This window comes from Panthera pardus, unplaced genomic scaffold, assembly GCF_024362965.1.
Source record: "Panthera pardus isolate Hobbes unplaced genomic scaffold, ASM2436296v1 HiC_scaffold_7, whole genome shotgun sequence".
NCBI lineage: Eukaryota > Metazoa > Chordata > Mammalia > Carnivora > Felidae > Panthera > Panthera pardus.
In genome coordinates this window covers 19,463,730-19,478,900 of record NW_026527002.1, presented here as the reverse complement: position 1 = coordinate 19,478,900, position 15,171 = coordinate 19,463,730, and the positions used below count along the sequence as shown (strand labels likewise).

The following is a 15,171-nucleotide window of genomic DNA, read 5'->3' as shown; positions in this document are numbered from 1 at the left end:
GATGGCTTCTCAGGCTGATCAAAAAGAAGGTGAAGCCAATATATGTTAGTAAAAAAGTAGATCTTCAAACAGGGAGATGGTTCTGGAAAAAAAAAAGGAATATAATAATAATGTTAAGAATACAAAACAACTATAGGTAAATTGCCTTTTCTCTCTGTCTTAAAATAAAGTCTTTGATCAATTGTGCCAATGTATGAAAATTTGAACTCTAAAGAGGCTAGGCAGCTTTCTAAACCCAAACATCAAAAGCTTTGCTTCCATTAGAAAAATTTAAACCCATGATACTTTGAATGGATTTGAAATTCTCTAAAATAAGCTCTAATAATAACCTTTACAAACAGAAAGGAAAAGAACAGTAGGTTATGTGGCTTCGTGCTACCATTTTCTCTGGTACATTAGTTCTCCAAAGATGGCATTTTGGCTTGTACCAAATAAAAGGGCAAAGGTTACCAAATGCAAGCCTGGGGAAGCCAGAAGAGAGAACAGCTATTACAATGGAGGGGAAAATCCAAGCTGTCAGCTCTGAATGGATAGAAATAGCATGTGTGAAATTGACAACCAGCAACAGCATGGCACCTTAAGAAGGGCCAGGAAATGAATTCTCCCAGCATTCCTATTTACTGTATTAGAGCTGAGTTCTGTAGAGGTTTATTCAAGATTCATGGAGAGAAATGTTCGTCTTTGATTACTTTAATAATATTTCGTTGTTGTTTAGAAAGCAATTGAAACAAATAAAATATAATGAAAATGGTAGAAAAATGATACAGAGAAAAACGTAAATAAAGAATAAAAATCACCCATCATCCAACCTCCAGGGAGGCACTGTTAACAACTGGGTACATTTGCTTTCTCTTACACACATTGTGTTACAAAGATGAAACCAATTTGCATACATAATTTTGGTTTCTGCTTTTTTATTTAGTTTTGTATCACAAACACTCTTCCATGTCATGAAAATATCTTCATACCCGTTGCTGTTAACATTGATAGAACATTTTGTCATATGAATATATAGATCTTATTTATTTCACCATGATCGACTCAATTATTAACTCTTTCCCCATTCCTTTGCCCCATTCCAATATATTTTCCACTGAAGTAGTGAAGAGTTGTTCTTTAGTAAAGAGTCATCTTTGAAATAACTCACAATTCAGGGGCTCCTGGGTGGCTCGGTCAGTTAAGGGTCTGACTTCATTTCAGGTCATGATCTCAAGGTTTTTGGGTTCAAGTCCCACAATGAACTCTGAAATGACAGCTCAGAGCCCGGAACCTGCTTCAGATTCTGTCTCCCTCTCTCTGCTCCTTCCCTGCTCATGCTCTGTCTCTCTCTCTCTCAAAAATAAACATTAAAAAAAACCCACAGTTTATTTCACTACTCTCTTTTTAAAAAAATAATACAATAATTTAGCAGGCTCCTTGGAGCTTTATATCCTTGCTGATACTATCACTTGGGAACTTAGAAATGCAGAATCTTTATCTCCTCCTAGACCTACTGAATCAGTGTCCTCCTTTTTACGAGACCCTGGGTGCTTCCTGGGCACATTAAGATTGAGAAGTGTTGGTCTTCATAATCTGGTTCTCCAGCTGCTGCACCAGCCTCACAGGACTAGCCTCTTCAGGGCTTCCTGGGATCCAGCAGCAGAGATATACCCTCCGTGCCTCATTCCCCATGCCTCTTTCCCCAACAGAGCCTTTACAGGTGCTACGAATGGCATGTTTGCCTGCCCCAAAATTCGTATGTTGAAGCTCTAACCGCCAAAGTGATGGTATTTGAAGATGGGGTCTTTGGGGGTTAATTAGGTTTAGATAAAATCTCCAGATTATAACCCCCATGGTGGGATTAGTGCCCTTATAAGAAGAGATGCCAGAGGTCTCTTGCTTACATGCATGTGCGCGCTCTCTCTCTCTCGCTCTATCTCTCTCTCTCTGCCATGGGAGGACACAGAGAGAAGGTGGCCATCTAGAAGCCAGGAAGAGAGCTCTCATCAGAACCTGACCATGTTGGCACCATGCATTCAAACTTGCAGCTTGAAACCACAGCAAGCTTGCCTAGAAAGGCTTTGGAAGATCATTAAATTGGTTGAACTAAACAGAGAGAATGTGAGAGCCAGCATGAACCTCTACAACCTGTCTAAGCCTTTGCGGATTCCCAGATGATTAAGATATGGGAAAAGCAGCAACAAAACATGAATTTAAAGACAACCATGAGAAAATAAATTTCTGTTGTTTAAGTGCAGTATTTTGTTATGGCAGTCTGAGCAGGCTAAAACGGCAGATCTATGCACTGTACTCTTTGCCCAGAAAGATCGTCTCTGACTCTTTACCAAGTTAAATTTCACTTTTCTTTCAGAGCCTAGTTTAAGGGTGGGGAGGGGGTTTAGTCTCCTGAATATATAAAGAACTCCTATAACTCAACAACAAAAAAATCAAACAACCCCATTTACAAATGGGCAAAGGACATGAATAGACATTTCTCCAAAGGAGATATGCAGTTGTCCAACAAACATATGAAAAGATTCTCAATGTCATTAGTTATCATGCAAATGCAAATCAAAACCACAGTGACACAGCATTTCACATCCCCTACAGTAACAAACTAAAAAAACAAAACAAAAATAATAAGAATTGGTGAGGATATAAAAAAACTGGAACCCTCACACATTGTTGGCAAAAATGTAAAGTGGTGTACCCACTAATGAATGGAAGACAGTTTGGTGGGGTTTTTTTTTAAGTTTATTTATTTTTGAGACAGAGAGAGACAGAGCATGAACGGGGGAGGGGCAGAGAGAGAGGGAGACACAGAATCAGAAGCAGGCTCCAGGCTCTGAGCCATCAGCCCAGAGCCCGATGTGGGGCTCGAACTCACGGACCGCGAGATCATGACCTGAGCTGAAGTCGGACGCTTAACTGACTGAGCCACCCAGGCACCCCCAGTTTGGTAGTTTTTTAATAAGTTAAATTTAGGAATATCATACAACCTGGCAATTCCATTCCTAGGTATATACCCAAGAGAAATGAAGACATATATACAAAAACTTGTTCACAAATATTCAGAGCAGCATTATACATAATATCCAAAAGGTGGAAATGACCCAAATGTCCACCAATTTATTGAATGGGCAAATGAAACATGGTATATCCACACAGCACAGTATTAATTGACCATAAAAAGGAATGAAGTATTGATATATACTAAAACATGGATGAATCTTAAAAACATTGTGCAAGTAAAATAAATCAGATATAAAAGACCACAAATTCTATGCTTCCATAGACATAAAATATCCAGAAGAGACAAATCCATGGAGACAGAAAGCAGATTAGTAATTGCCAGGGGAGATGGGGTCATGGAGAGTGACTGCTTCTGGTTTTTGCTTCATGGACGTGGGGTTACTTTGTGGACTGATAAAAATGTTCTGGAACTACATGGTGATAATAGTTGCCCATTATGAATGTAGTTAATGCCATTAAGTTGTATAATTTAAAATAGTTAAAATGGTGACTTTTGTTATGTATATCATACCAAAATAAAAAAAGAATTAAAGAAGAGGGGAAGAAGCAGAAATGGGAAAACAAACAAACAAACAAATGAACAAACAAACAAAAAACCCAGGCTGGGAGACAAACAGACAAAGAGATTAAGACAGAGAGACCAAGATAAAAGAAGATTCTAAAAACTTTACTTATTTCCTGTGAAACCCAACTGTCTTCATTTTTTAAAACAATTTTTCTTATTTGATCCTACTGATCATCAGATCTTAAAATTTTCCTGGATTCTCCCATGTTAAAAGGAAGTGCTTTTCCCAAACTTCGCCGCTGGACAACACCTACTGTTTCTGTCCTTCCTTTCTCGGAAGCCGGCAACCATCTAGCTTGTATTTGTGGTCCTCAAGTGTCTCCTGACCTTGGAGATGGGTATTTCCAGCTTTCCCACCATCCGTATTCAACATATTCAAAGTTCCTCCCGGAAAACATCCCCTGTCCGTGGCTTTTCTCCAGGGCCCTGTCCTCTGCTCATCTGAGCATGTGGAATCCCAAACCCAGGAGCCAGGAGTGAGTATTAAAGGTGAGTAGCAGGCCAATACACCTCGGAAAGGTTGCAGCCGTCTTAATACTTAGCATTTTCTTTTATCCAGGCGCTTCAGTTAGTAAGCATTTTGGTCATTCCTTCAAATGGTCTTTATATCGACCTGCGCCCCTCCATCCCTACTGCCACCCGCTAGATTCAGGTTTTCAATACTTCCTGCTCCAAGCAGGTAGGTCTCTGCGGATGCCCCCTGAGGAGTGTGGATGCCCCCTGAGGAGTGCGCATGCCCGAAACCACAGCAAGCTTGCCTAGAAAGCTTTTGGAAAATCATCAGATTGGTTGAACTAAACAGAGAGAATATGAGAGCCAGCATGAACCTCTACATTTTGTCTAAGCCTTTGCTGATTCCCAGACGATTAAGATATGGGAAAAGCAGCAATAAAAGATGAGTTTAAAGATAACTATGCCCCCGCTTCCCACCAGGCTCATGCTTGAACGGACCAAACAGTAGAGTTTCATAGAATCATATGACAGGGAACTCAAGCACAACTCTGTGTGGGATTTGAAGAGCTCCACAACCTGGTATTATCTGTCCTCCTTACATTTGGGTTAGTAAAGTCAAAACAAAGGAAATAAGGGATTTGACCCAAAGAGAAGACTCCCGGATTATTTCTGGGGAACTTGGTAGCTGCATTTTGATAGTGTGTCGCTGCCTAGTGGGGGGTCCTTGAGGGACGTGGGGGTAGCAGAAGACTTTAAAGTGTACCTTGAGGGGCGTCTGGGTGGCTCAGTAGGTTGTCTGACTTTGGCTCAGGTTCATGGGTTCGAGCCCCCTGTTGGGCTCTGTGCTAACAGTTCAGAGCTTAGAGCCTGCTTTGGATTCTCTCTCTCTCTCTCTCTCTCTCTCTCTCTCTCCAACCCCTCCCATCCCCATCACTCTGCTCACATTCTGTCTCTCTCTCGAAAATAAATAATAGAAACATTAAAAAAAAAGAATTTGAAATGTTCTTTTTAAATGCTTTAAAAATGCCTAAAAGCAAGCAGTGAATAATTTAGAGATTACAGGGCATTGGGAAAAATAAGTCAGGAAGGGCAGAATGATCAAACAGCCTATCCTTCCTTCCTTCATTCTTATGACTCGCCTTCCTGTTTTCCTCTCCTCTCCTCCCTGCCCTTTCCCTACCCCGCTCACTCCTATATGCCTCCCTTCCTGGGCTCTTCTCATTTCTCTGATCTGTTCCCTCACCTATGCTTAGATATACCTTTGTGTACGCATTACCTAGCCAGTGTCCGGGGTATGGTTGGCACTCAGTAACCACAGATGAATGACTGAAACAGTCAGTGAACGGGTAAAGCAAATGTTCTTCTGTCATTCAATGGGACAGATCGTCTCTTTGCCCCAACTCCAGATTCGTCACCTATGATCACTCTCTAAATTGTTTCTAAATGTTTATTGATTTTTGAGAGGGGGGAGGGGCAGAGAGAGAGGGAGACAGAGGATCTGAAGTGGGCTCTGCTGACAGCAGACAGCCTGATCCGCGTGGAGCTCGAACTCATGAACCATGGGATCATGGACGGAGCCAAAGTCGGAAGCTTAACCGACTGAGCCATCCGGGAGCCCCATTCTCTGAATTTGTATACGAGTGCTTACCTTACTCCTCCTCATATCTTGTGCATCATGAGTATAAAGGCCTTATCCTTATTCCTATCCTTTTGGGAAATGTTTACGTTTCCTATAACCCCGAGGAGAGTGATCTGAACAAAGATGTACTCCATAACACTCATTACATTGAATGAAGCCTTGTGAGACACGCCCAGGCAGGTCAATCCCTGTCCTGAACTCCGATAGCACTTTCTGTGTTCTTTTTCTATAGCGGCCAAGGAATTTTGGCTTAGTGTTCCCCTGAGGTGTCGTGAAGACCTTCAAGACAAAGATGCCTCAATAGATATTTATTGACTGAATAAATAAATGGATACTTATGCTAATTCTAATTTGTCTTTAACGAAGATAGGGAAACCCCCGTCAGTGATAAAAAGATTCCATGAGGAAATAAATGATGGAGGTAAGCTCTGAAGAAGTGTTAGCTCACTTGGGAAATCACAATTTTAAAATGCAGTTTAGTGAGGCTATTTTCATAAAATAGTAAAATTTCTTTTTCTTTTATCACAATGACATATATATATATTAAAGAGTTAGATGGTTGTATGAGTTATCGTATAAAAAATAGCAATTCTCTTTGAACTCCCCCAGACTTTTCTTCCCAGATTTCTCTTCTCTTTCTTTTAACTGATTTTATTTTACTTTAAAAAATGTTTATTTATTTTTAAGATATACAGCACCAACGGGGGAGGGGCCGAGAGAGAGGAGGACAGAGGATCTGAAGCAGGCTTTGGGCTGACATCAGTCAGCCCCATGTGGGGCTTGAACTCACAAACCTCAAGATCATGACCTGACTTGAATTCGAACACTCAACGGACTGAGCCACTCAGGCACCCCTTTTAGCTGCAACATTCAGTGTTTAAATTATCATGGTGACATCGATGTAAATGCTATTCACAGCAGAGCCATGTACTACTTTTCCTGTCAGCATGTTTTGTTTTCTCTCAAGATAACCAACAGTCTTGTTTCCATTTGCCTCATTTTTTTGTCTTTATCAATAATTTAACCCCAATGCCAGTCGTTAATTTCATGGTATGGAATTAATAATCTGGATATCTAGAGGACTCAGTGATACAGGAAAGGCACGAGGGTGTGAACCTAGTCCTGAACCTTCGTGCCGCTCAGCAGTTCTCTCATTTTTATCTTCTTGTGGAAATCCCCGCCAGAGCCTTCTGAGCTGAGTATGTGTGGTCTGCTTGACTATGTGCCAGGTCAGAGCTTCCATCCTGAGTATCCCTCTCCATGTCTTGTGATTCCTGCCCCTCTCTTCAGTGCGTGGTCTCCTTTCTCCTAAATTTCATTTCTTCTTTTTTCTTGTTTTACACCCTCATTTTTCTGGAGTGTATCCTCCAGTAGTTTTCAGAGAAAGGGTACAGACATGGTAAAGTTTTTGAGAACTTGTTTTGTGGTAGGGTACCCTACCTAAGGAATGAAACAACGAAACAAAACAAAAAGCAAAAAACCTCAAGATAACCTGGCTATGCGCGTACCTGACAACATCCCTCGTGACCTTGTAACATGAGACCACTTGATCAGACTGCATGTTTGTGTGTGTGTTACCATATATGGGAGACAAAGAAGTAGAAAATATATAAAAAAACTACACCACGTGGCATTCAGGGCTCAGTTCTTTGGGTACAAACCCAACTGAGCAGTGCCGGAACGAATAAAGTTGCTTCCTGGAAAGAAAAGCCTGGGTGTCACGACTCTCAGTGTGAGAATCCTGCTACAGTTGGTCTGAAAATGTCTTTATTAGCTCTCTGACTTGATCTATATTTTGGCCCAAGATGGTGTTCTAGTTAGGAAATACTTTTCTTTAAAAGTTCGAAGGAATTGTTCGCTTATAATTTTTTTTTATTTGCTGCTCAAAGGGCTGCATTCTATTTTATTTTTCACCTTTGTTGATATATGATTGAGAAGTGAAAATGATAATACAGTATACAATGTGACAATTTGATATATGCATAGATTGTGAAAAGAACGCCCATCATTGAGTTAATTAACACATTTATCACCTCACATCTATACCTTTTCTGTGTGTGCGAGAACATTTAGGTCTTTAAAAAAAATTTTTTTTAACATTTATTTATTTTTGAGACAGAGAGAGACAGAGCATGAACGGGGGAGGGGCAGAGAGACAGGGAGACACAGAATCCGAAGCAGGCTCCAGGCTCTGAGCTGTCAGCACAGAGCCCGACGCCGGGCTCGAACTCACAGACTGTGAAATGATGACCTGAGCCGAAGTCGGACGCTTAACCGACTGAGCCACCCAGGCGCCCCGAGAACATTTAAGTTTTCATATTTTAGCAAATTTCTATTATACGATACAGTATTATCTGAGAAAGACAAATGCTACATGATCTCACTTATAGATGGGATCTAAAAAAACATGAACTTACAGATACAGAGACCAGGTTGGTTGTTGCCAGAGGGGCAGGGTGGGGAGAGTGAGCAAAATAACAGATTTCCACTTAGAAGAGAAGTATGTTCTGAGGCTGTAGTGTACAGCATGCTGATGATAGTTAACAATACTGCATTGTATATTTGAGGTTTGCTAAGAGAGCAGATCTTCAAAGTTCTCATCACAAGGAAAGACATGGTAGCTATGTGAGGTGCTGGATGTTAACTAAACTTATTGTAGTAATGATTTCTCGATTTGTACACAACCAAATTATTACGTCGTACACTTTAAAGTAAGTTACAGGTCAATTATATCTTAATAAAATTGGCGAAAAAAAGAATGCACTATTAACAGTTTTAGTCTCTGAGTTATACATTAGATCCTCAGACTTTATTCACCTTACAGCTGAAAGTAAGTGTATACCCTTTTACCAGCCTCTCCCTGTTTTCCCATGCCTTAGCCTCTGGCGACCACCATTACTCTCTATTTTTATGAGATCACTTTTTTGTTTTTAAAGCTTCTACATGTAAGTGATACAATGCAATATTTGTCTTTGGCTTGCTTATTTCACTTAGACTAATGCCCTTCAGTTTCATCCGTGTTGTTGCGAAAAACAGGATGTCCTTCTTTTTAAAAGCTGAATAATATTCCATTGTACGTATATATATTTTGTTCGTTCACATACTCATGTTTTCTTCATTCACCCATCTGCTGATGACACTGAGGTTGTTTCTATAAGTCGGCTAGTGTAAACAATGCTGTAATGAACATGAGAGTACAGATATCTTTGAGAGAGCGATTTTGTTTCCTTTGGATATATACTCAGAAATGGCATTGCTGGATCATACGGTTGTTCTATTTTTAGTTTGTTGATGAATCTTCATACCATTTCCCCTAGTGGACATGCCAGGTGACATTCCCACCAGCAGTGCACAACAATTCCTTTTTTACCGCATATTTTGCCAACACTTGTTATCTCTTGTCTTTTTGATAATAGACACCTAACGTGCGTGAGGTGCTTTTGATTTGCACTTCCTTGATGATGAGTGATGTGGATCACCTTTTCATGTACCTGTTAGCCATTTATATCTTTCCTTTGGAGAAATGTCTACTCATGTTCTTCATTTTTCATTGGATTTTTTTTTTTTGCTATTGTTATGAATTCCTTGTATTTTGGGTATTAATACCCTATTATATACGTGGTTTGCAAATACTTTCTGCAGTAGGATTCTCCCATATTCTGTAGGTTGCCTCTTCATTTTCTTGATGGTTTCCTTTGCTGCACAGAAGCTTTTAGTTTGAAATTGTCCCATTTACTCGTTTTTGCTTTTGTTGCCCTTGCTTTTGGTATCAAGTCCAAAAACATCACTGCGAAGACTAATGTCAAGAAGCATATTCCTATATTTTCTTCTAGCAGTTTTGTAGTTTCAGATCTTATGTTCAAGTCTTTAATCCATTTTGAGCTGACTTTTGTGTATTGTGTAAAAAAGGGGTCTGGTTTCGTTCTTTTCACGTGGATATCCAGTTTTCTCAACATTATTTACAGAAGAGATGATCCTTTATTCCTTATTGTATATTCGTGGCTCTTTTGTCAAAAATTATTTGACCTTACGTGCATAGATTTATTTCTGGGATGCCTATCCTGTTCCATTGAACTGTGTGTATGTTTTTATGCCCAAACCATACTGTTCTGATCACTATAGATTTGTTATCAGGAAGTGTGATGCTTCCAGCTTTATTCTTCTTTCTCAAGACTGCTTTGGGTATTATTTAGAGTCTTTTGTGGTTCCATAAACATTTTAGGATTTTTTTTCCTATTTCTGTGAAGAATGCCACTGGAATTCTGCTAGGCATTGCATTGAATCTACAGGTTGCTTTGGATAGTATTAACATTTTTACAGTATGAATTCTTTCAATCTGTGAACATTTCTGTCTTCTTCAATTTCTTTAATTAATGTTTTATAGTTTTCAGTGTACACATTTTCCATCTCCTTGGTTAAATTTAGTCCTAGGTATTTTATTGTCTTGGTGTTAAACTGAGATTGTTTTCTTAATTTCCCTTTCTGATAGTTTCTCGTTAATGTATAAAAACAACTGTTTTTTGTATATTGATTTTGTATCTTACAACCTTCCTGAATTCATTTGTTAGTTCTGACAGTTGTGATACTGTGATTTATAATAAGAAATATGTATTTGGCCTTCATCCTCATTCCTGTCACAGAACTCCTAAAACCTTTGGAATATCCTAACTGATGAAAGAGGTAAATGTGTCTCGATATTCATAACAAACCCATTTGGACCATACCTGAGTTTATGTTAATGAGGTGACCTTTTGAAAGTATCTTAGCTTGGGGCTGGTTGCCAGGGGAACCAACCACGTGATTGCAGATCGGAAGTTTCAATTCTCCCCTCCTTTTGGGAGAGGAGAGAGGCTGGAGGTTGAATCATCTGTCAAAGACTGATGATTTAATCAGCCATGCCCAGGTATGGAAGCCTCCATAAAAGCCCCAAATGACAAGTTTCAGAGAGTTTTTGAATTGGTGAATACGTGGAGATTTGGGGAGTGTGGTGTGCTTAGAAAGCTGGGAAGCTCTGTGCCCCTTCCCACATACCTTGCTCTATGCGTCTCTTACGTCTGACAACTTGTTAGTTATATCTTTTTATAATAACCTGGCAATCTAGTAAGTAAAATGTTTCTCTGAGTTCTGTGAACTGCTCCACCACGTTAATTGAATCTGAGAAGGAAGTCTTTGGAAGCTGTCGTCTAAAGCCAGGCAGTCAGAAGCATGGAGTGACAACCTGGACTTTTTGATTGGTGTCTGAAGCAGGTGCATCTTGTGATCTGATGCAATCTTCATCCAGATAGTGTCAGAATTGAGCTAATTGCTTCGTGGTGTGAAAAAACCACACAATAGAATTGATATCAGAATCGTATATATAATTTCTATATGTAAGGTTATTCATGTGCAATATTAAATTTCCTAGACTTATATACTAGGCTAGAAGAAAGGTTAGGGGCAATAACAAACATAGTAGCAATGAATAACTATTACTATACTTTTGGTGTTCTGATTATCTATTAAAAAATAAAGACATACAGGTCATTTGATCCAATAACACATAGATGGTAACCTATTCCTTAAAAATATGTCATTCTAACCAGCATTTCCCATGAGGGTGAAGCAGGGACTTTTGGCACAATGGATAATTCCGGATCTGTGGTAGGTAACACATAATCCATACCTGGTGTGTTTTGTCTTTGAGGGTAAAATAATTATCAGCGACTACCAGAGTTGTGCCCCAAAGGCTGTGAAGTGGCAAAAGATGTAACAATTTAAACATCACGAAGGATAGTAAGTACATACCAAATATGGACTAAGACATACCAAATATGCTTGAATCCATAAATTCATATTGATATTTTGAAATCATTGATCATCTCTGGAGTATATAAGAAGCTTAAATAAAAGGTTAGTGTTAAGAATTTGTCCTCTCTTTCCTGTGTGATTTACTCCTCAGAACCATCAAGTTGTTGGTGAGAGGCTTTTTCTTTTTAAATGGAAGCATTTCAGGTCATAAATCAAGAAGAAATGATATCATCAGACGATAACAATTTAGTAACCATTAATGAATCAATGGAAGTAGGTAATAGTCATTGATGGTTGCTAATATCACAAAAAGAGACCACCAGATGTGTGCCTCCTGGGGAAATACACAATCTTACCTCTGAGGTACCCGTGCCACAAAAATCCAGGTTGTGAGAAACTCGTTTGCAAGACTAACAACCTGCCTTTTTTACCCCCAAATAAATCACAGAGATAGAGAGGGAAGGAGAGAGAAGGAAGTTTATAGATCAAAAAAGACATAAGGAACATATTGATGTATTGGAACATTTAGGTCTTATTTGGATCCTATTTCAAACAAAGCAACCAATGAACAAGAAAAAGAATGCATTTTGAGAAAACTATGGAAATTTGAAACCTGTATATTATTTTTTTAGATTGTTTAGAAATATTATGTTTATGTTAAAGAAATCATCATTTAGAGATATATTTTAAACATGTATGGATGGAGTCATATTATGTCTAAATTTGCTTCAATATAATTGATAAAAGAGAATGAGGTTAAAAAATGTTATTCTTGGGCACCTGGGTGGCTCAGCTGGTTAAGCATCTGATTCTCCTCAGGTCATGATCTCACGGTTTGAGTTAGAGCCCCGCATCTGGTGAGCACCAGCCCTGTCTCCGATGAGCCTTGCTTCTCTCTCTCTCTGTCTCCCTCTCTCTATCCACCTCTATGCACCCTCACTTGCACCCACTCTTTCTCTCAATTAAAAAAAATTATTTGGGTGGCTCAGTCTGTTGAGTGTCCCATTCTTGATTTCAGTTCAGGTCAACCTCCCACAGTTGTGGAATCAAGCCCCGGGTCGGGATCCATGCTGAGTGTGGAGTCTGCTCTCTCTCTCTCTCTCTCTCTCTCCCTCCCTCTGCCCCTCTCCCCTACTCATGCTCTTTCTCTCTTTCTCAAATAAAATTTTTTTAAAAAGTAAAAAATATATTCTTCTTCAGTTGATTACTGTTCAAGGTGAATGATAAATGTTAATTGTACTAATCTGTCTGCTTTTGTATATGTTTAAAATTTTATGTAATGAAAGGTTTAAAAAATATATAATATAAATCTTACATTAATTTCTATGGCATCTTCAAAATGGAAAGAGCAATTTGCAAAAAAGTGATGACTATATTTCATTAAAATCATTCTCCAAGTCCCCATATATATGCCCATATAGGATCAATGAACTTAGTAGCATGAAAGAATCTATCCAAAAACATTGCATTGGTTAACTCAGTGGAATGAGATGGTGGTATGTGGATGAAATGGGAGGTAGGAGTTTCTGGGAGCTTATTTTCACATTTCTACATATGTATATTATATTATTTCAATTGTTTATGACAGTCACATAATACCATTATCATCTGAAAAATATAAAATAAAGAACTTTTTAACAATGAAAAGAATACATGTATAAAAGGCATAGCTTATTATTTCTTATTTTTTAGATTAAAAGTTATATGTTCATTGAACTGTTCATTGCTTTTTTAAAAAATTGAAAACCTCTGCATCTCTTTTGAATGTGATGTTTCCAGAACAATGACCTATCAGCAATCTAACCTCAGAGACTAAAGCAAGAAGGAAGACACTACGTGCATGAGTATACAACTGTTTTTATGTATGTACATATTATGAAGCTATGCCACAGAGGAAGAAAATCGAGATAACTACATAAAATAAGAAGTTGCAAGAAACAATCAACAATGAATCTGGCAATAGGTGCTCTGTGCCCCTGATTCTGAAATCTCTCCTTTTGAAAAGTCACTTTAATGAGCCCAAGCCTGACCATTTTCATTATCTCCAGTTTATACACTCGGTTGATGGAACTCTGATTAGGAAAATTTCTCTTTTTTTTCACTTTCTTTTATCACCAAACACCCTGAAAATGATAAGAGAGCAGTGTGTCCTGAAGCATGGAGCTCTCCCTTCCCTCTGAAATTATTTCTATTTCATCTGTGTTTTTTTTTTTTTTTTTCAAACTACTCCTTACAAAAGAACAATAGAAGGACCTAAATTTCTGTCTTAGCACTAAATGCATCTCAGTGCTGCGGAAACATTTCATTTTCTAGCGATTTCAGGGTCTGTATATTCCCTGCTGTTATAGTCTTTATCCAAATAAAAAGAAAGGAAAAAAAGGACACAAGAAAGAAAAGAAGAAACCCTACATGACAAGAACATTAAACCCCAAGGGTGGTTCATTTCAATGCTGAAGTCTTTCTTCAGTGCTCCAGGGACGCTGATGTCAATGTCTTAATAAGGGAAGTAAAGCGGTTTATACGCCTCAGAGCACGTGCACTCAAACCAGAAAATTGGTGTGAAAGGGAGGAAGCCAGCCCTGCCTTGGACCAATGGCAGCCACAAAGTAAGGGGCCTCTTCTGGTGAGGACCACATGACACCATTTGCAGAGGGCAGACTTAATGTTGTCACCATTAGGGCTGGAAGGAAAACATCTTTGAAGAAATATTTGTTTTATCCCCCTCCCCCAAATCTTGAAATCATCTCATACATATGTTGGAAATAATTCTACCTGCATTTAATTAAATTCTATTTTTATCATGTTAAAATAACCTTGCACTGCAAATTGAAACGACATTTCTGTAACCTAGAGTGATTTTGCCGTCGTGAGAACTGCTATATCAGGCATTATATTTCAATTTGGAATATCATGAATTATTTCTACATATAAACTAATAAATTATACAATACGATGTGTCAGCAATTCGGCCCCATTTGCATTTTGATAAACAGAAAAGCAAATGGAAATCTGAGAGCCATTAGTTTGTCTGAATTTTTAAATATTCTGTAAGTAATATTTAATGATATAAAATTTTTATTATCCCATTTTTTGCTTTGCTTCACATTGTTTAGGCTTTGAGATTCCTAGTGATGATTTGCCAAAATAAAAGCATGAAAATAAAATGGAGAGATTTATCCACATTTTAAAGTGTATATTTCCTATAAGGATACTCCCCCCCCCCCCCCCCCCCGCTTTGTTTTCTTTTCTATTATGAAATTTGCCTGAATAAAGGGCCCAGAAGTTTAGGAATAGCTCATTTAGGTTCAGACTTGTATGTGGATTTCTCCTTGTGGGTCATCATAATAGTTCTCACTCATTAATGGCAAGCTCTTAAAAACTAACAACTTGTATATTTTTGGATTGACAGAAGATCTTCAACGACAGTTCAAATAAAAATTTGAAATCAATTCTATACACTTATGAAAGTCAACACGAATACATTAACCTGCATTCTTTCAGTTGCAAGTGACAGAAACAAACTCAAACCGACATTAGCATCAAATGATAACTGACATTTACATTTTTTTTTCTTTTGATCACTGTGAAGGCCAGAGGTTAAACTGGCTTTATGGATGGCAGGCTGTAGAAACTTTCTTTCGTCTGCTTTTTTCTTCTTTTTTGATCAGTGTATTGGTTCTAATCTTAGATTTTCCCCAGTGGTGGCAGAAGAGGC

The 15,171-nt window shown here is 38.5% G+C and overlaps 1 long non-coding RNA gene across 1 annotated transcript in view; it reads left to right on the top strand.

Moving 5' to 3' along the window:
- LOC109269321 (uncharacterized) overlaps window positions 1-14,620 on the top strand; it is a 58,189-nt gene extending 43,569 nt beyond the window's left edge. The window contains exon 4 of the long non-coding RNA XR_008420047.1: window positions 13,236-14,620. This is a non-coding gene — a long non-coding RNA (uncharacterized LOC109269321). The remainder of the gene's footprint in view (window positions 1-13,235) is intronic.
- The last annotated feature ends 551 nt before the right edge of the window (window positions 14,621-15,171 follow it).